This window comes from Molothrus aeneus, chromosome 23, assembly GCF_037042795.1.
Source record: "Molothrus aeneus isolate 106 chromosome 23, BPBGC_Maene_1.0, whole genome shotgun sequence".
In the NCBI taxonomy this organism is placed as follows: domain Eukaryota; kingdom Metazoa; phylum Chordata; class Aves; order Passeriformes; family Icteridae; genus Molothrus; species Molothrus aeneus.
In genome coordinates, this window is record NC_089668.1 from 4,995,464 (window position 1) to 5,021,868 (window position 26,405).

Sequence of the window (26,405 nt, forward strand, 5' to 3'; positions counted from 1 at the left end):
GAAACTTGGCTTTTGGGATGGACATTCCTGACAGGGAGCAGGAGGGGAGTCCTGACACCTGCAGATGGGATGATGTTGGTTGTTGCAGACATCTTTTCCTGAAAATCCTTTCCTTAGGATTTTTTTCCTCCTGAGAAGCTGAGAGGCCTCAGGAACAAAATGTAACCAATGGTTATCTGCTGCTGTGGAATGCAACAGGTGCATCTGGGATTGGCTCATGTGGTTGTTTCTAATTAATGGCCAATCACAGCCCAGCTGGCTCAGACTCTCTGTCCGAGCCACAAACCTTGGTCACTCATTCCTTTCTGTTTTATTCTTAGCCAGCCTTCTGAGATGAAACCTTTTCTTCCATTCTTTTAGTGTAGTTTTAATGTAATATATATCTTAAAATAATAAATCAAGCCTTCTGAAATACAGAGTCAGATGCTCATCTCTTCCCTCATCCTAAGACCCCTGTGAACACAGTCACAGTTGGTCAAGGGAGGTGCCCAGGGGAAGGTGGGGACAACCTCCCTGTCATGATGGAAATGGAGACAAAGGGCTGGATTGGGACTGGATGGGCACAAAAAGGTACAAAAAAGGGATCCTGTCCCCAGGATCCCTTGGAGATCCCTTGGAGCTGAGCAGCCTCTGTGGGGGACAGGGAAGGGCCTGCATGGCTGGGTTTGGTGTTTGCCACAGCCACCTCTGCTCTTCCCTTCTGCTCTTCCCTTCTCCACCTCATGCCTGGAGGGGGTCCCTAGAACAAAGCCTGGACAAGATTAAGAGAATAAAGTGGGTTTTTATGAAAGGGTTAATAAAGGGTTATTATTAAAGACCTTTTATTAAAGGTCTTCAACAAACACACCTTGGGCAGCCAAAGCCTCCCAGAGGCTACACCCAAGATGGACAATGGTCACCAGTTTATCAGACAATTATAAATTTGGTCCATTTACATATCAGGGTTTAATTCTCCAATTACACCTCCAGCAAACCCCCAGTTTGCTCCCCCCAATTCCTTTCTGTTTATATTTTTTGGAGCCTGAGGTTGTAGGGTATCCTTGGATCTCAGGCCCAGAGAAGAATTGTTTTGTCTGAATAAAAGGGGACAACAGCAGCTGACAGGCCATGGAGTTTTGGAGTAATACCCTAAAGCAGTACAGGATCTGAAAAACATAAAAGCTAAAATCCTAAGGCATCACACCAGCCAAGGTTTTCCTGGTTTTCCATCAGTCTCAGGACTGTCCCTAAGTGCTGCTGTGGGGCTGGGGGCTGTGGCTTTGCCCCACAAACACTTCCCCAGGCTGTGGGATGGCTCTGTGCCCTCCTGCCCCCTCTGTGCCTCCACAGAACAGCTTGGGCTGGAAGGGCCTTTAAAGGTCAGGTGCTCCAGCCCTTGTTCTTCTCCACTCTTGCAGCTTTCCTCCCCAAATCTCTGCCCTGGGCAAAGCAGTGCAGCCTTTGGGATGTTCAGAGACAGCTGCCAGAACCTGGCAGCACCGAGCTCACTCAGGGGTGAAATTTATTGAGGAGAAAGCAATAGCACTGGGGAAGAAATGCCCCAAATGTCTGTGGTTTATGTTCTTTCCCCAGCAGGAAGAATGTCTTTTAATTATTTGATTAAACCAGCCATGACATGGAGGAGATTTGGGCTGTTCATCCTCCTTCCCACCTTTCCCATTTCTTTCATTTCACCACTGGTAAGCCCAAAAGTGGGATGCCCAGATTTACCAAGGACTCTGGGTTTATTTTAGCTTTTAATCTTCATTCTTTGCAGTCCTTTTTACCACTTTTCTAATGTGGAGAAGTTTGCAAAATTGGACATTAGCAAAGGGAAAATTGCAAAAAAAAAACAAAACCCAAGGATCAAGGCTGATGCCCTTCATCCTGTGGTAACCAGGGTCTGACAAAAGGATGTGGAAAATAGCAATCAGCTAAAACACCCTGAAAATGGGCAAAGGAAAAAGGAAACAACAACAATGGAAAATTAAAGAAAATCGCATCCGTGGGGGTGTTGGTGAAATGATGGATTTTTGATGAGGGGGAATTGTGGTAAATTTCTTGGGATAAAAGTGCCGTTCTCAGAGGCACCTGGGGAAGGTGGCCCTGCAGTCTCCTGGGTGGGCAGTGCTGGGAAAGCAGCAAAGGCTTTTTGGGAAGCTCCTGCCTTGGAGCCTCCATCCCCAGCAGCACTGTGGGAATCTCACTGCTGCCTTTGTTGTGTGATTTGCTGGTGACAGGCAGTGGTGACACAACCCGAGGGTGGCAACACAGGGCAGGGAGGGAACCCCAAGAGGGCATCAAATCCATCACTCACCATTCAACAGGTTCTTCACTGGATGGTGAAGGACCTTCCTACTTTGGAAGGGGTGCCATAATATGAGAAGGACTTAGAGTGTTAAAGAGTGTCCAAAGGAGAGACACAGAGCTGCTGAAGGGAAATGAAGAAATTAATTTCCATTATTTAATTATATAAATGATATAATTTTAAATTTAAATTTAAATATATAATATATAATATATAATATATAATATATAATATATAATATATAATATATAATATATAATATATAATATATAATATATAATATATAATATAATATATATAATATATAATATATAATATATAATATAATATAATATATATAATATAATATAATATAATATAATATATAATAGATAATATATTCTATATCATATATCATATAATATATTTTATTATATTTAATTATAGAAATTTATATAAATATAAATTATATGAAAACATAACCATATGAAAACAAACCAAACAACAAAACAAAACAACACTAAAAACCTCCTTGCACCTTCAGAGTTGTTTTATTTATATTTATAAAATATAAATATATTTTTATATATTGTATTATATTTATATTGTTGCATTTATATATTTTACATTATGTATTATATAATATATAAATATATTTATATATTATATATTATAAAATATATTTTATTATATTTAATTATAGAAATTATAGAAATTTATATACATATAAATGATATGAAAACCCAAACCAAACAACAAAACAAAACAACACTAAAAACCTTCTTGCGCTTTCAGATGTCTCAGTGCTATTCTCTTATTTTTAAATGGTAACTGCAAAGTTGGAAACTTTGATCTAGAGCCAGGGGAGGAAGGATCTGAGACCAGGGCCAGAATCTGTGTCCAGCAGTGCCTGAGCAGGGGCTGAGGGACACTCAGGGCACAGGGTGGAGTGGCACAAGGGACACAGATCCATCACTTGCCTTCCAAAGGCACAAAGATCCTCCTTGCCCCAAAAAGCTGATGACAGCCTCAGAAATCAGCCTTTTCAGCCCTAACCAAACCTCTCTGGGCTGTGAGCGCTGAGAGATGGAGCCTCCAATTTGGGGCCATTCTCAGCTGTCCAGTCATGCATTTCAGTGGTGAGATCTGGGCGTTTGCTTTTCTGCACTGGCAAATAAATCCTGCCCTAAAACCACATTTATTCCTCTCCACTGGTGCCTTGGTGAGTGTCCCAGCTGTGTCTCTCAGATGCTGCAGGAAGCCCCTCAGTAAGAGCTTGAACGAGCGATGTGGGACTCCAGGCTGCTCTCCAAAATGCAGTTTAGTACATCCAAGGTGTTACAGCAGTCCAGGATCGTGGGTGACAGAGCTGTGCCTCCAGCTGTCAGCTCCAGCTGCAGGCAGGCCTGGAGACCCTTTGGTTTTGGTTACAGTGCATTATAGACTTTTCTTTTAGTTACAATGCATTCTATACTTTGCTGAGCATCTCAATACAGTAGAACCAAGCTACACCTTAACTTTTATCTATAGCCTATCATAACTGCTATCATTACCTTATTCATGTTACTGTTCTCCAATCACTAACAGTCTGTACATTACAGTTTAAGCTAGAAGTTGTTTTTCAGTTTTCTTGCAGTGGAAAATTCTGGGACTTTTTTCTACTTGCCACATTTGCTGCCTTGTTTGCCTGTGGAATCTTCCTGTTTGGTAAAAACATCTTCTTGTCTGGGGTGGGTTTATCCTTTGCTCTAAGCCATAAAAACCCCCTCTAACTAACACACCCTTTGCCTCCTTGGTTATCCAGTGAGACTGGCTCAGCAATTCTTTTCTTCTATATCAAAACTTGCTTTCATTTCTATTCCTTCTTCAGATTCTGCATTCAAAAAAATCTGCCAAGCATCTGTGAGACTTCCTTGTCAAACTTTCATCCTTCCCAACACCCCTGGAGTGCCCTGGGCTGTCCAGCCCTGCTCTGCTCTGCTCCAGTGTTTGAGCCAGTGCATCCTGAGCTCCCCAGACGTGCCCTGAGGGGATGCAGCCACCCCAGAGCCACAGCCTGACATGGGCAGAGCTGTCCTGACCTTGAAGCAGTGGTGCCTGAGCCAGGAGTGATTTTCCAGCTGGTTGCCCTTGGCTGCTCCAGTCAGGGCTGGAGCTGACTGCCCTGCTGTGGGAAGTGCCAGGCTCATGCCTGCCTGCTGCCTGGAGAGCATCAGCACAGAAATAATCAGGGAGGGAAAATCCAGCGTGGAGAGGAGAGGAAGGACAGCAGCACACGGCCTCTGTTCTGGTGAGATGGAGAGAAAACCCAGCATTCAAATACTTCAGCAATTAATTGGGAGTGTGACAGGAAACATGCACTGACTGTAAAGCACTGCTGTGTCTGCAAGCACAGATATGTGAGGGAGGGCACAGCACTGGGGATGGGAGGTTTCCTGGCATTCCTTGACACTCTGAGGCGTTTTTTTCTGCAACACTGACCTGCCCTAGGGGAGCTCAGCTGCCTCTCCTTGTGCTCCCTACCTGCCCTGCAGAGCCAAGAGCATCCTGTGGGCTCTGCCCAGCCCTCAGGGCACTGGCACCTGCTGCCCTTGCACCCCATCCCTCTGATGCCTTTTTGGGACTGCACAAAAACACAGGCCAGGCAAAATTCAGGCCATAAAAAGCAGTTTTATTTACTGAAAGGCCTTCAGGGACATTTCAGGCAGATGAAGCCCCCCAGGGGTGCACCCAAAAAATGAACTCACAGGTTTTCATGCTTTTATAAATTTGGACCATTTGCATATTGGGGATTCATTTTCCGATTATAGCTTCAGGTAATGAAGTCATTGACCCCAGATTTGCTCCCCCCAACTCACTTTTCTCATTTAAATTTCTTAGGGGCTGAGGCAGTGAGGTGTCCTTGATTCCCAGGCCTGGAGAGGAATTGTTGTGTCTGCCCAAAATAAGAAAGCAGCAGCTCACACTGTGTGTGGAGTTTAGAGTTATACACTAAAGAACTGCAGGATTACGAATATATGAAAAATATAAAAGCTAAAATCCTAAGTCTTCACCACCCAAGGGCAAATTCTGTCCTCCAGGGTGGAGGCACATGGCACAGAAAGAGCAAGTAAAGTTATTTGGGATGTTTGGGGCTGAACAAATGGGTGGGTGAGGCCTCAGTGCCCCCTTTCCCTGCACCCCTGCCCCACTCCCCAGTGAGGGGACACAGGGACACAGGACAGGGAGGGTGTGAGTGCTGCAGAGAGGCTCCTGTGTCTGCTGAGCTCCCTGTGGGACCCATGTCTCTAAGAATAAGTGTCTGTGTCTCCATGGCCTCCGGAAAGCCAATCAACAGCACTCGTTAGCTGCCATTTGGGCTCCCAGTGTCTCCAGCCTATAATTCAGTGGCTTGCACGCATTAATTGTCAAGCTTGGAGTGCTACAAAGAAGCCCAGCCTGGCTTTCTTGTGGTTTGCACTGGCGCCTCGCAGCACAGCTCTCCATCCTTCAGCTCAGGGACTTGGCACAGCAGCCTGGGCCCAGGGCTCTGCTCTCTGAGCTGCATCCCTGCTCCACGCTCTGCTTCCAGACAGCTGGGCTGCCCCTGGGCTGCCTGGGGGCTCTTCTCACCCTCCTCACCCCTTTCTCAACCTCTTCTACCCTTTCTGACCCTCCTCACCCCTTCCTCATCCTCCTCACCCCTTCCTGACCCTCTTCTACCCTTCCTCACCCTCTCTACCCTTTTTACCCTTCCTAACCCCTTCCTCACCGTCCTCTATCCTTTCTCACCCCCCTCACCCCTTCCTCAACCTCTTCTACCCTTTCTCACCCTCCACATCCCTTTCTACCCTTCCTCACTGCTTTCTCACCCTAATCTATCTTCTCTTACCCTTCTCATCCCTTTCTCTCCCTTCCAAGCAGATCTGAAGGGATTCATCCATGAGCAAGTGCCCATCCCCGGTCTGTCTGCAGGGATTCATCCTCACCCCCAGGCCCCTTTAATAGGGAAGAAAATAAAAGGATAAAATAAACAATGCAGTGAACTAAAGCAACAGTGCCAGAGTCAGAACCCAGCCTGACACCCTGTGGGTCAGGCTGGTGGCAGCAGAACCATTGGAATTGTGGCTCAGCCCTCCTGCAGTGCCAGGGCTGGTTCTGCTGGAGCAGGGATCCTGGAGAAAGGTGCAGTCTCTGCCTCTGCAGATCCAGGGCAAGAGGCAGCTGCTGTTCCTCTGGGCAATCCAGTGCAGAAGCCGTGCTGGTGTTCCAGAATCTCCAGATTCTATCCGGGTAGGAATGCTTGGCTCCTCCCTCTGGGCTCCCATCTGCCAATGGCATGCTGTAGTTCTTATCAGCCATGCAGGGACATTCCATGGCTGTTATCAGCAGGTGTCCCCTCCCGAGGGAGGAGTGATTGTGGTCACTCAGAGAGAGAGATAAGGCAAACTGCCCACCTGACAAAGATAATCTGCCATGCAGATGGCAAATAGGATACAATAGAATCCATCTTGCCTTGCAATCTGGGACACCCTGCCAGGCATCCAGCCATGGCTGTGCTCTTGCAGGTCATGCCAAGCCCAGAGAGAGCAAACATCTGCCTGCAGTGAGGATCTGCAGCTGTGGGGGCATGTCCAGCATCTCCTGTCACACTGGAGGCCCACAGGCTGATGAGTGAATTAACAAAGCACTTGAGTTCTTTGTTCTGTAGCCTTTGCAAAGGGCACTGAGACATTCGAGCCCTGCCCCAGGAGCCTGGGTGCAGCCTGGAGCAGAGCCCAGAGAGTGCTGGGGGTGGATTTGAGCTGTCCCAACAGCAGGCCCACAGTTCCTCATGTGGGGAATTCCTCAGGCATGGTCTGAGCTCTGGAAACACCCGGTGGGTTTAGAACCAGCCCAGGGCTCTGCTTGCACTCACCCCTGCAAGCCTGGCACTCCAATCCCTCCCCTTCTCACCATCCTCTGAGATCTCTGGCCATGAGAAGAGCAAAGCCTGGAGAAGAGGAGCTCAGGGGGACCTTCTTGTTCTCTACAATAAAAGGCGGGTCTAGCTGGGGGATGTCAGGCTCTGCTCCCAGGAAACAGGGATGGAACAAGAGGGAACGGCCTCAAGCTGTGCCAGGGGAGGTTTAGGTTGGATATTAGGAAAAAATTTCTTCACTGAAAGCGCTGTGAGTCCCTGGCACAGCTGCCCAAGGCAGTGGTGGAGTCCCCACCCCTGGAGGGATTCTGAAAGATGTGGAGATGTGGTGCTTGGGGACATGGTTTAATGGTGCAGTCGTCAGCAGTAGGGAAAGATTTGGATCTGATGATCTTGGACATCTCTTCCAACCTAAACAATTCCATGGTTCTGTGTTTCTATAAGAAAATGGTGCAACTTGCAGTAAAACCCCCTGAGATGACACCTGGCTTTTGGGGCTCTCAGAGGGATCCATTTGTATCCCTGTTCCTTCCCATGTGCATTCCTTGTGTTCACTGGTGCTGAATTTAACCTGCAGTTGTGTTTGCCAGCAGCTCCTGGCTGGGTTCATCCTACACACCCCAGCAGCTCTGTGATCTCTGCCCAGCCAGGTTTCCCCACGAGGAGTGGGAGAGCAGCACATCCAAGGCACAGCTCACCCCATCCTCAGGCAGGGCAGCTGTGCCACCCCAGGGGCTGAGGGGTTGTGACCAGCTCGAGCAGAGGCTGCTCTGGCTGAGGGAAGGGGCTGGCAGCACCTCCTCCTCCTCCTCCTCCTCTGTGAGCAAGGCACGAGTCCCGGGTGGGAGTGATGGGAGCACAAGTGCTGCAGTGCTGGGAGCAGATTTCCATCCTTGTGTGCTGAAAACTCACTCTGATAGACTGATACTGCAAATCACCAAACCCTGCACTTCCCACCAGCACAGGCCAGCCCCGCTCTGCTGTTGGAACTCAGTGCATCCCTCTGGGTGTCCAGAGTTGCCAAGGACCCTGCCGGGGGGCTCAGAGACCCTGGCACACAGCCCAGAACACCTGGGGATTTGATTTTGACCCCTGGAGCAAGTTACCAGCTTTGTATGAGGACCTGAAAGTCACACAGGTTTGAATGGTGTAATAATAAAATGATCACAGGGTGAAAATGTAGATTTTAGGATTTTTGGTATGGGGGTTATGGGGACAAGATGGAGGAATCTGGGCATGTCCAGCCTTTCTCATTCTTCTTGTTCTCCATTTTCTGCTGTGATGTTGGCACTTTGGGGTTGGTTTAGAGTAGAAGTGCACTGTCTAACATAGGTGATAGGTATTGGAATTAAGTGTAAATATGTTATATGTAGTTTGTAGTATAAAAGGACAACACCACCCTTGGGGGTGGTCAGAGTGCCTGTGGCTGCCCTGCTGAGCAGATCTCAGCTGGGCAGAAAGAAAATTTTATAGATAAGAATTAATAAACAACCTCAAGAGCGAAAAGTGAAGAGTCCAGACTCGTCCTTCAGTTGTGCAGGCTGAGGCAGAGACATCCTGCACATCTCGGGGCAGCAATCAACAAACAGCAACCTGAGACTCTGCCTGCCTGGGTCACCTCCCTGGCCTTCCTCAGGAGGTGCCACCTCTGCTCTCCCCACTCCTGTGGCACCACGGCTCAGTTCTTCAGTGCTTTCACCACCGGGTTCCTCAGACCTCCACAGCTAAATCCACCTGGTTCTGGTGATTGGCTCCTGCTTGTGATGGATGGTTCAGTTTGAAATGCTTCCCAGATCCCCATCCCCAAAGAGCTGCTCTGGCACTGGGACCTCACACAGCTCCCCCTGTGAACGATGATGCAGATAATTCATCTGTGTGACCTTTTCCTCACCGAGTGTTTCTCTTACATCTTCACCATCTCTTGGCCCTGCAGACTTTTTGGCAGGCTCTTTGCTTCTGATGTATTTGAAAAAGCTTTTATTACCAGCTTTTACACCATTAGCAAGCTGCTCCTCCAAGTCGTTCCTGGCAGGATCTGCCAGGCTTTAATTTTTAGCTCACTTGCCTTTGTGCCATCCCATTATGTGCACATGGAGAGGGGGCTGGTCCCAGCTAAACCTCCTGGGTCTCCTCTCTCCTCTCATCCCTGAACCACTGGTGCTCCTGGAGTAAAAAACAGGGATGAAACCTTTTTATTCTGCTGCAACATTGGGTGCCTTTCTTAAAGATTCCTTTTCTGGAATCAAGTAAATCCCTGGAAAATTCAGGGAAAATCGGGAATCCCTGGAAAATTCAGGGAAAATCAGAAATCCCTGGAAAATTCAGCTTTTGTTGTCACTTTTTCCCAGCTCAGAAACAAAGGAAAAGGGAGAGATGAAGGGTGAGTGTGACAGGAGCTGCCTGGAAGCTGGTGTGGGGAGCTGGTGACTGGGAGCAGGGGATGCTCATGGATGGGGATCAGAGATCAGCAGGATCCAGCAGTGGAGGTCCCTACAGGGGAGCTGGGATGTGCTATGGGGTCACAGGAGCTTGTGCTGGGATGTGGCTGAAGGCTCAGGCCTGCCAGGGCCTTTATGTAACGTCCAGCCTTGGGCTGGCAGCAGGAGAGATGTCTTGTAATGCAGTAAATGATGTAATGCAGTAAATGCAGTAATTTACCCCAGATTTGCTCTCCCCATCACACTTTTCTCATTTACATTTCTCAGGGCCTGAGACAGTGAGATGTCCTTGATTTCCAGGCCTAGATGGGAATTGTGGTGTCTGACCAAAATGGGAAAGCAGCAGCTCACACTGGATATGGAGTTTAGCTTAAAGAACTGCAGGATTACAAATATATGGAAAATATAAAAGCTGAAATCCTAAGGCATCAGTTTTGGGATGGAAATCTGCCCCATGATCAGAGCCACCTGCTCCTGGCTGGTGCTTGGGGCTCCTGGGACTGGAAACCCAGCACTGCTGGCAGCTTCTCCTGGTGCTTGTGGTAAATTCAGTGCTCATAAATCCCTGGGGTTGTGGTTAAACCTCCATGGTGTTATTTAGATGCATGTCAGGGGTTCACAGGGACATATCCAGGAAGATAAAGACTTTACCTCAGTGCTCTCCAAGGGGAGCTGAAGATTGTGGGCAGCGTTGTGAGCATTCTTCATCTGGACAATTGAAATAAGGGATGTTAAATTCCAGAGCTGCTGATCCATGTGAGGTTAAGTGAACTGTCACACACACACATGTAATTTTTCCTTCTTTGGCCTTTTAGACCAATTTCTTCCATAAATCACCAAATTTTGTCCCCTGACTGATGCAGACTGAAGCCTGCAGAGTAATCTCACCTGCTTTGGAATCTCTGGTGAACTTTATCTGTGTCCTTGGTCCTGAAGCAGGTGGTGAATCCCCCCCACACCCACTTTGTCCATCCCAATTACCCTTCCTCCTGTTTCCTCCCTCGTACCCTCTGCACTGCAGCTCTCTGGGGCTCCCAGAGTTGAGGTGGGCACACCTGGAGCTGCTCTCTGGGCTCTGCTGCTCTGTGCACTTTGATACTGAACATTCTGCTCCAGCTTTGGCTGCCAGCTCCCAGGGAGCAGGAAATGAATGGATGAACAGGATATTCCCAGGAGGAGAAGGAGATGAGCCTTCAGCATCCTCCTCCTGCCTTTTCCCAGCTTGCTTCCCCACCTCCTGCTGCTCAGCAGCTTTGGGTGAGATCCCAGAGCCCCAATCCCTTCCCACCAGCTGTCGCCTCCCTGGCTTGGGGAACCAGCAGGTGCAGGGCTGGGAGAGGAGGGGGTGGCATGGGGGGGATTTGGGACAGGACCCCCACCACAGCAGGACCCCCACCTTGGTCTCAGGCTGAGCCCTGCTTGGCCCAGCAGGGAGAGCCAGGATCTGCAGGGCTGGAGGAGCCCAGGTGTTGAAGATTGCAATGCAAGATGGTTTCTATTGCCATCTGTATGGCAGATTACCTTTGTCAAGTGGGCAGTTTGCCTTATCTCTCTCTGAGTGACCACAATCACTCCTCCCTCAGGAGGGGACACCTGCTGATAACAGCTATGGAATGTCCCTGCATGGCTGATAAGAACTACAGCATCCCATTGGCAGATGGGAGCCCAGGGGGAGGAGCCAAGCATTCCTACCCGGATAGAATCTGGAGATTCTGGAACACCAGCACGGCTTCTGCACTGGATTGCCCAGAGGAACAGCAGCTGCCTCTTGCCCTGGATCTGCAGAGGCAGAGACTGCACCTTTCTCCAGGATCCCTGCTCCAGCAGAACCAGCCCTGGCACTGCAGGAGGGCTGAGCCACAATTCCAATGGTTCTGCTGCCAACAGCCTGACCCACAGGGTGTCAGGCTGGGTTCTGACTCTGGCAGTGCTGTTCTAGTGCACTTTTTTCTTCCCTATTAAAGAACTGTTATTCCTGCTCCCATATTTTTTTGCCTGAGAGCCCCTTAATTTAAAATTTATAGCAATTCAGAGGGGTGAGGAGGGTTTGCATTCTCCATTTCAGGGGAGGCTCCTGCCTTCCTTAGTAAACTCCTGTCTTTCCAAACCAAGACACCAGGTCTCCCCCAGCTCCAAGAGCCCTCTAAGGGAGGAGCAGGGGAGCTGAGCAGCCCCCACAGCCCAGCAGCAGCAGGAGAGGTTGGGGTTCAGCCCAAAAACAACTCCAAGATCTGTGTTGAGATCTCCCTGGGAAAGAACACATGACCTTGAATGTTTTGGTGTGATCTGGGGAAGGTGAGAAGCAGCATCTGAGCCAGCAGCAGGGTGAGCCTCCCCTGAGAGGGCAGGTGTGGAATTAACTCTCACCTTGCTGCCAGGTGTTCCTGCCTGCTTGGGGTCTGGGGGGTGGCAGAGCCCTCAGTTCAGAAAGGAGAACAATTAACAAGAAATAAAATACCAGCGAGCCCTGAAAATCACCTGCAAGATAATAAAGAGAAAACAAATCTACCCTTTTTTCATTGAGAGCTCTTCTTAGCTCAGCAGATTTATTGTTGCCTTTTTAAATTTTAACAACTTGCAAGGCCACTGTGCTGGCTCCCATTACATTAAAACTTTTGCTTTTTATTCCCTAATTCGGAGCAGAACAGAAGCTAAATCACCAGGCAGTGGAAGGTTTGCAGCTGACAGGTGCTGCTGTGAGAGGAAATAGGTTTCTCTTGCAAGGTGTCCCACTGGGCAGCAGCAATGAGAAGGGGGCTGCCTCCCCCTGCTCCTCGTGGGGACTGGGGGCAGCAGGTTCCTGCAGTTTTGGGGTGAGACCTTCCTGTGAGGATCAGCTCCAGCATTCTCAAATCAGACCTGTGCATTTTCTGGTATTGGGGATGCAGCTGCTGAGTGCCTGTGGCTCAGTTTTGGGGGGGTTTTTTGAGTGTTTTCTGTGTGTGTGGTGAGGTGGCTGTGTGTGAACCACCTCTGTGCTCCCAAGGCTGTGGGCTCTGATCCCTCCCAGAGGTGATGAGGCCTCAGTCCAGCAAGGACAAAGTGATGGAAGATGTGCTTGGCCACTCACCTGCCACAAGACACTTCTGCCAAGCTTCAGGTGGCTCAGGTTTTGGTGTGGGTTTTTTTGGTTTTTTTTTTTTTTGGTTTTTTTTTTTTTTTGGTTTTTTTTTTTTTGTTTTTGGTTTTTTGGGTTTTTTTTGCTTGTTTGTTTTTGTTTGTTTGTTTTATTTTGTTTGGGGTTTTTTTTTTTTTTTTTTTTTTGTTTTCTTTTTTGAGTGTTTTCTGTGTGTGTGGTGAGGTGGCTGTGTGTGAACCACCTCTGTGCTCCCACAGCTGTGGGCTCTGATCCCTCCCAGAGGTGATGGGCAAGGACATCACCAAGGCCTTGGTCCAGCAAGGACAAGGTGATGGAAGATGTTCTTGGCCACTCACCTGCCACAAGACACTTCTGCCAAGCAAAAATCCTTTCCCTTGAGTGCCTTGCAAGCTTTCCCCACATGCCACTGTTTGGGAAGGACCTGGGTGGCCTCAGAAGGATGCCCATGGTAGCTGCCACACCCTGCAGCAAGCACAGGGCTGTCACACTCCCTCCCTGCTGTGTGACACCGCATCACTCTGCTCACCCCTAACACCCTCAGTGGTGACCCAGGGCTCCATGGGCATGTCCAGCATCCTCCTGGGCCTTCAGGAGGCCTGGGCCATGGCAGTGCAGGGAGATATGTGGGCTGCTGGAGCAGGATGGGCTTTAAGGTCCCTTCTAACCCAATCCACCCAGTGATTCTGCAGTTCAGTGCTCCAAGGGGCTCGGGGCAGCCAGAGCCACCCTGGGGCTGGGAGGCCTGGGCCTCTGTGTTGCTGGCTCTGAGCACTGTGAGTAATTAATGCAATTTGCTGATCCTGGTGACTTCTTCATTAATGAGGGATGAGGACCTGTCAGTCTGTGCCAGTCTTACAAGCAGGAGGCATCAGCTCAGCAGCCTGGGGCTGGTATTGAATTTGCAGGGAACCCCAATGAGAGGAGAGAATGATGCATCTGACTCCACTGATATCAGAAGGGTAATTAATTACTTTATTATACTATATTAGTCTATGCTATATTACATTATATTACATTACATCTAAACTGAATCTGCCAAGCACCCAACCCTGCTCACCCTGCACAGAATCCCATGACTGTCCCCCAACAGTCCTGACACACACACACACACCTGGCCCTGACAGGCCAAGGGAACCAAACCCCATCACTGTGGGTGAACAATCTCCACATTGCATTCTGCTTTGGCACAAACACAGGACAGCAAATGAGATGAGAATATTCTTGGGGAGAATTGTGCCTTGCTTTTCTCTGTGAGGAGAGATGTGGGGCTGCACACTTGGCCCTGACAGGCCAAGGAACCCAAACCATCATTTTGGGTAAAACATCTCCATATTGCATTCTACTTTTGTACAAACACAGGCACAGCAAATGAGATAAGAATTGTTTTTCCTTTCTCTGAGGTTCTGAGAATGTGAAACCCAGAAATATTAATGGGAAGAATGGTGCCTTGCTTTTCTCTGTGAAATGTGGGGCTGCAGGCTGGCAGAGTCCCTGCATACACACAGGGGGCTGGCAGTGCTGTGCCCCCCAGCCTGCCCTTGGGGCTGCCCATCTGAGCAGGACACCTTATTCCTGCCAGCTCTTAGCTTTGCAGACCAGTCAGAGGCGTCCAAAGCAAGCAGAGATGTTCTCACCTCTGGCACCAACAAGGCTGATTCCTGTGAGGTTTTACTTGGCCAGGACTCAGGGGAAACTCCCAACGGGGCAGCTTCTCCATCCTCCTACATCTTCCACACTTCTTCCATGTGCCAGACACCAATGGGCACCCTGGCACTGCCTTGTCCTCCTCCAGGCCCTCCTCTCCTTCCCCATAACCAACTGTTGAAAATTGCAATGCAAGATGTTTTCTATCACCATCTGTATGGCAGATTATCTTTTGTCAAGTGGGCAGTTTGCCTTATCTCTCTCTCTGAGTGACCACACCCACTCCTCCCTCGGGAGGGGACACCTGCTGATAACAGCTATGGAATGTCCCTGCATGGCTGATAAGAACTACAGCATGCCATTGGCAGATGGGAGCCCAGAGGGAGGAGCCAAGCATTCCTACCCGGATAGAATCTGGAGATTCTGGAACACCAGCACGGCTTCTGCACTGGATTGCCCAGAGGAACAGCAGCTGCCTCTTGCCCTGGATCTGCAGAGGCAGAGACTGCACCTTTCTCCAGGATCCCTGCTCCAGCAGAACCAGCCCTGGCACTGCAGGAGGGCTGAGCCACAATTCCAATGGTTCTGCTGCCACCAGCCTGACCCACAGGGTGTCAGGCTGGGTTCTGACTCTGGCACTGTTGCTTTAGTTCACTGCATTGTTTATTTTATCCTTATGGTTTTTTTTCCCTAATAAAGAACTGTTATTTCCTGCTCCCATATTTTTTGCCTGAGAGCCCCTTAATTTAAAATTTACAGCAATTCAGAGGGGTGGGGAAGGTTTGCATTCTCCATTTCAGGGGAGGCTCCTGCCTTCCTTAGCAGACTCCTGTCTTTCCAAACCAAGACACCAAGCTGAAGCCAAACAGCTCCAGGGCTCATCTGTGGGCCCTGCTGAGCAGTGTTCAGAGACAGCCCTTCTTTCCTTACAAAGTAAGGATATTTCAGCAGGAAAACAGGTTTTCCTGACCTGGCAGAACTAGTGGCCCCAGTCCTGCAGGTGTCTTCAGTCTGGCATTACCCACATGCCACGGGGAGCTGCCAGCAGCAGCCAGGGGTGATGCCAGGGCTTTGGGTTTCGTCAGGGTGGAAAGGGGAGCGAGATGGCACAGGCAGGGCTTGTGCAACCACGGGGAGTTACTCATGGTCACAGGCAGCACCAAGAACCTGCTTTTCATGAGCAACTTGACTTGCTAATGAGGCCTGAATCTGGGTCAGGCATTTCCCACACTGGGGATGGGTGGACTGGGCACTGGCAGAGCACCTGGGCACCAGGAGACAGGGGCAGAGCACCTGGAGACAGGGGCAGAGCACCTGGGCATCTGGAGAACAGAGCAGAGCAACTGGAGAACAGGGGCAGAACACTCAGGAACCTGCAGACCGTGCAGAGCATGTGGGCACCTGCAGACAGGGCAGAACACCTGGAGAACAGGGCAGAGCACCTGGAGATGGCACAGAGCAACTGGGCACCTGTAGAACAGGGCAGAGCACCTGGAGAACAGGGGCAGAACACTCAGGAACCTGTAGACCGTGCAGAGCATGTGGGCACCTGCAGACAGGGCAGAACACCTGGAGAACAGGGCAGAGCACCTGGAGATGGCACAGAGCAACTGGGCACCTGGAGACACGGGAAAGCAACTGGGCACCTGCAGAGATAGGGGCAGAGCACCTGGAGACAGGGGCAGAACATCCAGGCACCTGGAGACAGGGCAGAGCACCTGGAGAACAGGACAGAGCACCCAGATCATCTCTGGCTGCCACAGCCACGGGTGAATTTCTGCAAGGAGCTCTTGGCTCCTGCCTCCTGCCAGTTTCAGCAGGCTGGGGTGTGTGTGTCTCTGCTGCTGCTGCTGCTGTGAATCTGGCCCTGAGATCATCACAGAAACTTGGCTTTCAGCTGCAGGTGTCTGATGGGGACAAGTCCCTTCAGGCCCTGGCTCCTCCTGGCGACCATGGCTGCCTCTCTCCTGGGAGCAAAGCAAAGTTGCTTTGGAGATGATACATTATTTTCCTTAACACAGATCAGCCAGACTGGGTGCTGCCCTTCCCGAGGTCATCCTGGGGTGGGGAAGAGGCTGACACCAAGCAGACCATGCTCCACGCCCCAGAGGTCCTGCCAAGAGCAGGTCCTGCCCCAGGAGAAGGGAGCTGACACCTCTGAGGTGGCTGCCTGGGTCACCCCAGTGCTTGTCCAACGCTGCCAGGGTGAGAAATCATTCCCTGACACCTCCAGATGGCTGCTTTCCACATGATCCTGCCATGCTGGGGAGATGCTCCAGCACCCAGATTTGCTGAATGCCCAGTGCTGCACCACAGGGCAAACAGGAGGCTCCTGTGCAGGATATGATTTGGGTGTTTTATTCCAGTGTTGCTCTGTTCTTTGACCAAAATTTCCAAGACTGAGCCCAGCAGCCTGTTTCATTTGTGTGCATGCCTGGGCTCTGGATATGAACATGAAAATGATGCAGCAAACAGAAGTTAAAGCCCAGGCAAGTGGCAATCAGATCTCACATCCATGTGCCAGCTGGGATGCCCTCACCTGATCTGCAGGTTGCCATTTTCTGAATGCCCAGTGCTGCATCTTGGGGCAAACAGGAGGCTCCTTTGCAGGATATGGTTTGGATGTTTTATTCCAGTATTTCTCTGTTCTTTGACCAAAATTTCAAGAGTGGACCCAGCAGCCTGTTTTTTTCATATGCATTCCTGGGCTGTGGATGTGAACATGAAAATGGTGCAGCAAACAGAGATTAAAGCCCAGGCAAGTGGCAATCAGATCTCACATCCATGTGCCAGCTGGGGTGCCCTCACCTGATCTGCAGGTTACCCTCACCTTGCAGTCCTTTAATTCCTTGATCCAAGCAGCCCATTCCGTAGAAATCAATGTAAATAAGACTCCTGTGGTTCTGCCTCTCACCATCAGCAGCCCTTGAGTCAGATGGTCCAAAAACTGCTCTCAGCCATTTATTTATTTTTTTTAATGAATCCAGCCTAGAGCAGGATTACACGGATTAGCAGCTGAGCATTCCCCTGCCTACAGAACATGGCCAGCCAGACGGAGCCACGCTGACAGGAATGCTGTCCTGCAAATGTGACAAGGATTTCCGTGCCCTCCTGGCTGCTGCCATCTGAGCCCATCTGCTTGGCTGCTGCAGCTCTGCCCAGGAGTGCCAGCCCCAAGCCTCTGCCTGCAGGGAGCTTGTCCTTGCTGTGGAGCAGAGAGGGAAAGCTCCCTGGGGCAGGGTGCAGGGGGTGAGGCTCTGGAAAGCAGCTGGAGCCTGAGCTGCTCAAGGATGTGGCCTTTGTTAGCAGGGAGGTGAAAGCCCTGCAGGTCTGGGGTAGGGGATGAAGCAGGGAGCTACCAGGACAAATGCCAGGGCAGGAGTGATGGACTGGCCTACAAAATTGGGCTATGAAATCTGGGTACAAAATTGGGCTATAGGATTGCTATGTAAAATCTGGGTACAAAATTGGGCTATGAAATCTGGGTACAAAATTGGGCTATGAAATCTGGGTACAGAATTGGGCTATAGGATTGCTATGTAAAATCTGGGTACAAAATTGGGCTATGAAATCAGGGTACAAAATTGGGCTATGAAATCTGGGTACAGAATTGGGCTATAGGATTGCTATGTAAAATTTGGATACAAAACTGGGCTATAGGATTGCTATATAAAATTGGGCTCTAAAATTTCTATGTAAAATTGGGCTACAAAATCTGGGTACAAAATTGGGCTATGAAATCTGGGTACAGAATTGGGCTATAGGATTGCTATGTAAAATTTGGATACAAAACTGGGCTATAGGATTGCTATATAAAATTGGGCTCTAAAATTTCTATGTAAAATTGGGCTACAAAATCTGGGTACAAAATTGGGCTATGAAATCTGGGTACAGAACTGGGCTATAGAATTGCTACACAAAATCGGGCTACAAAATCTGGGCACAAAATTGGGCTATAAAAATGATATATAAAATTGGGCTATGAAATCTGGATACAGAATTGGGCTATAAAATTTCTATGCAAAATTGGGCTATGAAATCTGGGTACAAAATTAAACTATAGAATTGCTATATAAAATTTAGCTACAAAACCTGGATACAAAATTGGGCTATAGAATTGCTATATAAAACTGGGCTACAAAATCTGGGTACAGAATTGGGCTATAAAATTACTATATAAAATTGGGCTACAAAATCTGGCTACAAAATTGGGCTATAGAATTGCTATATAAAATTGGGCTACAAAATTGGTTTAAAAAATCTGGGTGCAAAATTAAGCTATAGAATTGCTATGTAAAATTTGGCTACAAACTCTGGCTACAAAATTGGGCTATAAAATTGCTATATAAAATTGGGCTACAAAACCTTCCTACAAAATCTGGGTTTCCTAAAAAAATTGGGCTATAAAATTTCTATATAAAATTGGTCTACAAAATCTGGGTACAGAATTGGGATATAGAATTGCTATGTAATATTTGGGTACAAACTTGGCCTATTGCTATGTAAAATTGGGCTATAAAATTGCTATATAAAATTTGGCTTCAAAACTGGGCTACCAAAACCACACTGGTGTTTTTCCAGGCCTCAGAAGACACCTGAGCACCTTGTGTGGGAGCATCCCCAGGACATGGTGTCCCACATGAGGGGATGGGCAGGGGACCCCAGTGGGTCCTCATGGAGGGCCCCAGCCCAGCTGTTGTGGGTACAACCCAGTGACAATCAAGAGAATTCTCAATCCTGAGCAGCTTGAAGGGCTGGGCTGGCTCTGAGCCCCACAGGACAGAACAGGAGCCACCCTCAGGCTGACCCTATGGTGGGTGACCTCTGGAAAGGACCCTGGAAAGGATCTGTCAACCAACCAGGTTTGGGGGGTGTGTGATTCTGGGGGCCCAGCAGTGAGTGCTGTGGTTCCTGCTGGTGCTGGGAGCCCCTCAATGAGCTGGGCAGTGGGGCAGGGCAGGGTGGGCACACAGGGCAGGACAGGGTGGGCATCCAGGACAGGCAGGTGAGCACACAGGACAGGGTGGGCACAGAGGGCAGGGCAGGGTGGGCACACAGGGCAGGGTGGGCACACAGGGCAGGGCAGGGTGGGCACACAGAGCAGGGTGGGCACACAGGGCAGGGTGGGCACACAGGGCAGGGTGGGCACAGAGGGCAGGACAGGGTGGGCACACAGAGCAGGGTGGGCACACAGAGCAGGGTGGGCACCCAGGGCAGGGTGGGCACACAGAGCAGGACAGGGTGGGCACACAGGGCAGGACAAGCAGTGTGTGCACAGAGAGGGAAAAGCTCTTGGGAAGTGGTTTCTCCTTCCTCCACCTTTGCTCCCAGGGTGATGCTGAGCACTAGGAAACACTTGCACTTAATAAAAAATAAATAAAAATCGCTAAGTGGCAGAGCAGGCTGTCCTGTGGCCCCGTCCCTGCTGTAGGGAGCTGCCTGGATCCCACAGCTCTGCCAGTGCCAGCTCCTTCTGCTTCCTGCCTGTGCCTGCCTGGCAGAGTGAGGAGGTGCCCAGCCCCAGCCTCGTGCCAGGGAAGCCCATTTGGCTAAACAAGTTTTCACTGACACCTTTTTTTTTTTAAATTTTTTTTTTCCCCTTCAGTGGAATCCTTCCAGCGATTTTTCAATTGCTCTGTGCCAGTGGAGTGCAGCCAGCTCCCTGCCCGCTCCTGGCTGGGAGCAGACAGCTGGCTGCTGCCCTGAGCTGGCCTGCCAGGCATTGTGCCAGCCCAGCAGGACGTGTGTCCCATGCTCCCAGCATGGCCAGCGGGTGCCAGGCAGCTGCACAGCCCTGGCATCACTGCCAGCTCTGCCCCAGGACGGGCTCTGCTCTGCCCAGGGAACAGCAGGGTCTGGCCCACACCCTCGGCTGCAGCTGCCCTGGGTCCCCTCTGTGAGCCCAGAGGCCAAGAGATGGCAGTGCCAGGCTGGGCACCATTGACCCAGTGGGCAGGACTGCCCTGCATCCCTCTGCCCACTCATCCACACCCAGCACTGCCCTGCAGCCCCAGCCCTCGCTGCCAAGGAGCTTCCCAGGACCTGTCCCTGGAGTTAAAAATTCATTTTCTAGAGGAGGATGGGCAGGTGGAGCAGAGGTGAGATGAGCAGAGGCTCCATGGAGGAAGGCAGAAATAATTCTGGCATGTTTGATGGTTTCCCCTGTCAGCACTGAGCTGGGGGTTCCTGCCTTGCTCAGGCCAAGAGTGACACAGGATCCTTCTGCCTGGCCCAGCACGAGGTGGAATAGGACTGGACAGAAAAAAATGGAGCACCCTGAGCTAGAGGGACCCACAGGATCAGCCAGTCCAGCCCTGGCCCTGTCCAGAGCCCCCAACAGCCCCAGCCTGGCCATCCCTGCAGCGCTGCCCAAATTTCTCCCCCATCCTTCATCTCCCCCATCCCTCCCTCTCACAGGATCATGGAATGTGCTGAGCTGGAAGGGACCCACAGGGATGATCAATGCCAAAGCCAAGCCCTGCCCAGAGCCCCCAGCAAGCCCAGCCTGGGCATCCCTGGAGCTCTGGCAGCCTCGGGGCCGTGCCCATTCCCTGGGCAGCCTGGGCAGTGCCCAGCACCCTCTGGGGGAAGAACCTTGCCCTGAGCTCCTCCCTGGCCCAGCTCCAGCTCGGATCCTATCAAGGTTTGGACGTGCAGGGTCCTGTGATTCACTGGGAAGCACAAGGAAAGGAAAGTGTTGAACAGTTTTGTCATTCCAGACACATCACTCCTCCTCCACTGAACCAGGCAGGAGTGCGTGCTGATAATCTGGGATCTTGTAATTAAATACCCTGCAGCCTGAATATGGATAAGAAGGCACAGTTATGGTTTTGTGGACTGTGTCACTTGTGGCATTTCTGTGGGTTGGAGTTGCTTTGCTTTGCAACTTAAGTGCTCGTGTAGCTGCTGCATGTGGCATGCTATCAATCATGGGTGTGAAAAATCCCCCAAGCCACCAGAAAATGGAAACAATCTCGAATGCTCCTGAAGTGAAAGCGCAAAGCCATTCCCAAGACATTCCTTCAACAGTGAAATGGCTTTTTATGGAATTCAGACAGAAGATATAATAAGGGGAAAACTCTACAGAGAGAGAATGCCACCCCACCTGCAGCAGCACAGTACGACAGGAAAATTGAAGGTGGAGGACTCTGAAGGTCTCTTGTTCAACCTTCTGCTCCGAGCAGGATCAGAGCAGGCTGCTCAGGGATTTTTGCCCATGATCAGTCAGGTCCTGAAGGCCTCCAAGGACAGAGGCTGCACAGCCTCTCTGGGCAGCTTGCTGCCAGGTTTGACCTTCCCCACGGGGAAATATTCCCACCATATGCAGGCCAAAGTTGTTCTGGTTCATGTCTGCTGCCTTCATCCTCCTGGATGGACATTTGGGGAGATCCTGGGTCTGCCTTCTCAGTGATCTCCTTGTAGATGGCTGTGGAGGTCCCCAGTCTGAGCAAACCTCATTGCCTCAGCCTCTCCACACAGTGGAACACACTGCAGTCCACGTGGCCTCCTCTGGATCCCTCTGCTCTGCTGAAAGCCCCAGACCCAGCTGAGGTACCCAGCTGTACCAGTGAGGGTGAGTGGACGGAGGTTTGAACTCTGCTCAGCACATCCAGCCCGGTGCTCTGGGTCTGCAGGGGGGGCCTCTCACCATGTGCAGGTGAGGACAGGGCCACAGGGAGCCAAAAGGGAGATCCTGAGGGCAACTGATGGAAATCCTGGCAGGAGAGAGCTAAAAGCACTGTCCTGAAGGCTGGAGGGACTGAGCAGTGACCAAAGGCATCGATGCCACTTCCAGAGGAGGTGACAGCTTTCTAAGAGCTCCTCCGGAGGGGCAGCTCCCATCCCTGCTCTGGGCCAGGGACAGCAGCCAGGGCACGGCTGGAGCTGGGCCAGGGCAGCTCAGGCTGGAGCTCAGGGCAAGGCTCTTCCCCCAGAGGGTGCTGGGCACTGCCCAGGCTGCCCAGGGAATGGGCACGGCCCCGAGGCTGCCAGAGCTCCAGGGATGCCCAGGCTGGGCTTGCTGGGGGCTCTGGGCAGGGCTTGGCTTTGGCATTGATCATCCCTGTGGGTCCCTTCCAGCTCAGCACATTCCATGATTCTGTGAGAGGGAGGGATGGGGGAGATGAAGGATGGGGGAGAAATTTGGGCAGAAAATTTGCAGGGATGGCCAGGCTGGGGCTGTTGGGGGCTCTGGGCAGGGCCAGGGTTTGCAATCCATGATCCCTGTGGGCCCTTTCCATCTCAGGCTGTTCTCTGTCAGCCCAGGGAGATCATTTGTCCTCTCTGGGACAGCACCAAACCCCCAGCACCTGCCACCCCCCTGAAAAAACGCCCTGGGGAAGTGTGAGGAGGCAGCAGCACGCAGGGTGGAGATGTCAGTGTGGGGAAATCAGCCTGGCTGCAGCTGCTCTGTGGCAGAGAAAGTGCAGCACCACCCTCCTGTCCCCGGGCACGGGGCCAGCACGTCCCGGCACAAACAGGCAGCTCCCAGAACAGGCTGGGTGTTTATGGGGACACTGCTGAAACACTGCTGGAAGGGCTTCCCAAGCCTTCTGTGCCTCCTCAGAGGTGTCTGGCACCGCTGACATTGCACCCGAGGGGCTGTGCCCGTGGTGGTGGCCGGGGACTCAAAGTGCAGCGAAAGCTTTGGGCAGAGTTTGCTCCGTGGTACTGCCAGGACTCTGCCTGCAGCAGCTGAAAGGAATGGGCCAGGGGGTCACTGAACAGACTTTGTCATCAATTTAGGTCTAATTTAGAGCTGATTTAGTGCTGAGATTTCAGCAGCAGCTGTAGGGGGTGCCCCCTTGCCCCCTCCTCGCTGTGCCATGGCCGCTATGGGAGCCCCAGGGCCAATGTCCCCCTGAACCAGCACAAACTGGGCTCCTGGAACTCTGCTGAGCCTGGCAGCAGCACCCCTGACAGTCTGATGGCCCCTGTGCTTGGGGGGTCTGTGCAGAGCTCTGCAGGCTGGAGTGTTGGGGAAGATGAAACAGGAAAGCCTTATAAATGTGATTGCCTGGCAAAAGATTTTGAGAATATGGAAACTCTAAGGGAGATTGAAATGAAAGCAAGCTTTGAGATCCCTCAGTTGCTGAACAACTGGAAAACAATGGCATGGGCAGCTGAAGGTGATCCCCTTTTGATCAAACAATCCCCTCTGCTTGCAGACAGGCCCAAGGCTCAGAGCAGACCCTGCCAGCTTGGCAGAAGGGGCACAAAGAGGAGTTTGTAGGGTTTAAAATGTAACCCAGTGTGGTAATGGAATGATTCTTATAGGCTGTATGGAAATGCTGTAGGATTTGTATCTTGGACTAGATTGGTTAGTGAGAATCAGAATATTCAGCACAGAAGAAGATTTATGGTGTTGTAATGGGAACTTCGCTCTGTTACCCTTTTACTCTCTTCCCCTCTCATCCTCTCTACCCCTCTCTTCTCTCAGTCCTGCTCTGAGCTGTGGCTGGCAGCTCCCAGCAGGGCCCTGCACCCAGGCCCTTTGCAATAAACCCCAAGTTCCCAGCCCTGGCTTTGGAGATCTCTGCTCTCTGTCCATCCCCACCATCCTACCCCCGTCTCTCCTACAGTGCAGCACTGTGCAGGGCTGTCACTGTCCCTGCCTGGGGGTTTGGATGTCACCTGCAGCAGGTACAGCCCCTTGGTGCCTCCTTCCTCTGGTGCTCTACACCTGCCAAAGGCCTGTGGATACCTGTGGAGATTCCCACTGCTCTCCTTCAGAGCCCTCTGAGTCTCTGGAACCCTTAGACCCTGCAGAAGAGGACCTGCAGGACATCTTGCTCACCATTTGGATCCATTTGGCTTCCTGGGATCCCCTGGGAGTGGGGCAGGTCCTGCTGTGGGTACATCACAGACGTGTGAAATGCAGTGCACGGGAAGAGGACAGTCCCTGTGGTATGGGGTGGGCCAGTAACCCCAAATAAGGCTGCACTGGTCCTGTCAGAGCCATCCTATTATAGGGAATTATATATAGGGAATAGGGAAATTAGTGGGTTTTTGCTTTGCCTTTTGTGAGAGAAATGTGGCACTTCTCAGGTTATGCCAGAGGACATTCAGGTTGGATATTAGGAAAAGTTTCTCCATTGAAAGAATGGTCAGGAATTAGCACAGCATGACCAGGGTGGAGTCACCATCCCTGGAAGAGCCCAAAAACGCAGCAGATGTGGCCCTGTGTTACATGGTCTGGTGGGCATGGTGGGACTTGATGGTCTTGGAGGTCTTTTCCAGCCTGAATGACTCTGTGGCTGTCCCCTGACAGGATGAGGGACACTTGGCAGTGCCAGCAGCTGGGAGCTGCCCATGCCTGAGCCCTGAGCGAGGACACAGCTCCCTGTTCACAGAGAGGCATTTTCCTGTGGGTTCCCATCCTGAAGTTACCTGACACAAATGAGGGAGCGTGTGGGTGTTGGGGTGGAGGCACAGGATGTGCAGGAGTGGTTCAGAGTAGGAGTGGGGATGTTGCCCTGCTGTGGAAGGGCATGGCAAAGTTTGGAATGAGGGGTCTGGCAGGATTTGGGATGTTCCTGTCCTGCTCCTGGTGCTGTGGGGCACAAAGTGCTCTCTGGGAGCCCAGGGATGGGAGGGCTCTGCTTCCAGAGGGGATCCAGGGCAGGATCACCTGCCCAGCAGGGGCTCAGTGCTGCTGGAGAGGGCAGGATAGGCTGAGGGGGATGCTGGGGCAGGGGTTCTGCCATGTGCCTTCCCTGCCAGCTTCCATCTCAACTGCTGAGCCAGTTTGTCCACACCAGTTCCTCCTCCCTCTTTATCCTGGGGCAGTGGTGCTGCAGTGTTTAAATCCAGATTTTCCCTGCATAGAAACAGTTCATCCCACACTTGCTGGTGCCTAAAGAGTTCATGGAATGACAGAACCTCAGACTGGCTTGGGCTGAAAGGGATCTCCAACCCCCTGCCATGGGTAGGGACACCTTCCAAGAAATCAGGTTGCTCCAAGCCCTGTCCAACCTGGCCTTGGACACTTCCAGGCATGGGACAGCCACAGCTTCTCTGGGCACCCTGTGCCAGGGCCTCCCCACCCTCACAATAAAGAATTTCCTCCCAATATCCCATCTAAACCTTCTCTGTCAGCTGGAAGCCACTCCCCTGTGTGCTCTCCCTCCTGATTCTCCTGACCACCTCAGCAGGGCAGTGACTCCATCACCCTCCCACACCAGGAAGGGTTTCCCCAGGGTTCCACCCCTGGAAAGAGCCCCGGGCAGGCCAGGAGGTGGTGGCCATGGCACCCACATTTCCTGGCCCTTGGCTGGAGCCCATAACCCCAGGAAGAGCTGGCCACCAGCCCCGTGCGTGGGAGAAGGGCGGGTGCAGAGAGCAACACGGGCTCAAATCCAGCAAGGAGGATTCCATCCCAGTCTGGCTGGAGGCAGCACTTCCCAGAGGTTGGGTCAGGAATCCTGGATCCTCCTGACCCTTTTCTGGGCTGTGAAATGCTCAGGGCACAGCTCCATGTGCTGGGGACCCAGCAGAGGGTTGGCACAGGGCTGGTGCATGGGCAGGTGCAGGGGAGAGTGAGGAGGAGCTCCAGGTCCTGCACAAGGGCAGAGCCCACCTTACCATGGCCCCCTGCACTCTCTTGTAAACTACACCAGGCTTAGGGGAAACTGAGGCAGGCATGAAGGAAAAGGAAAGGAAAAGGAAAAAAGAAAGAAAAAGAAAAAGGGAAGTGGGCATGGCAGAAGCTTCCAGATTGCTGGAAGCAAAAAGCAAAGAGCAGGAAGTGACCCAGCTGTCCCCTCCCCACAAGGCTGTGGGGAGCAGGTGACCACATCCACCGTGTCCCTCTGGGCAGGGTGGGAGCTGTTAAAAACGAGGGCAGGCTCCCTAAATCACTAAAGTGATTTCAGCATTTATTATAATAAAAGAAAGGCCTAAAGCAGGGGGGCCCGGGCCAAGCAGAGCCATCCTCCATCGAGGATGGAGCAGCGATGTCCCAGATGCAGTGGCACAGATTCAGTGGGTGAGATGCCCCTTTTTATCCTGTTTTTTGTCCCTTTGGATTGTTTTCTGTTTGGACCCTTCATTTGCATG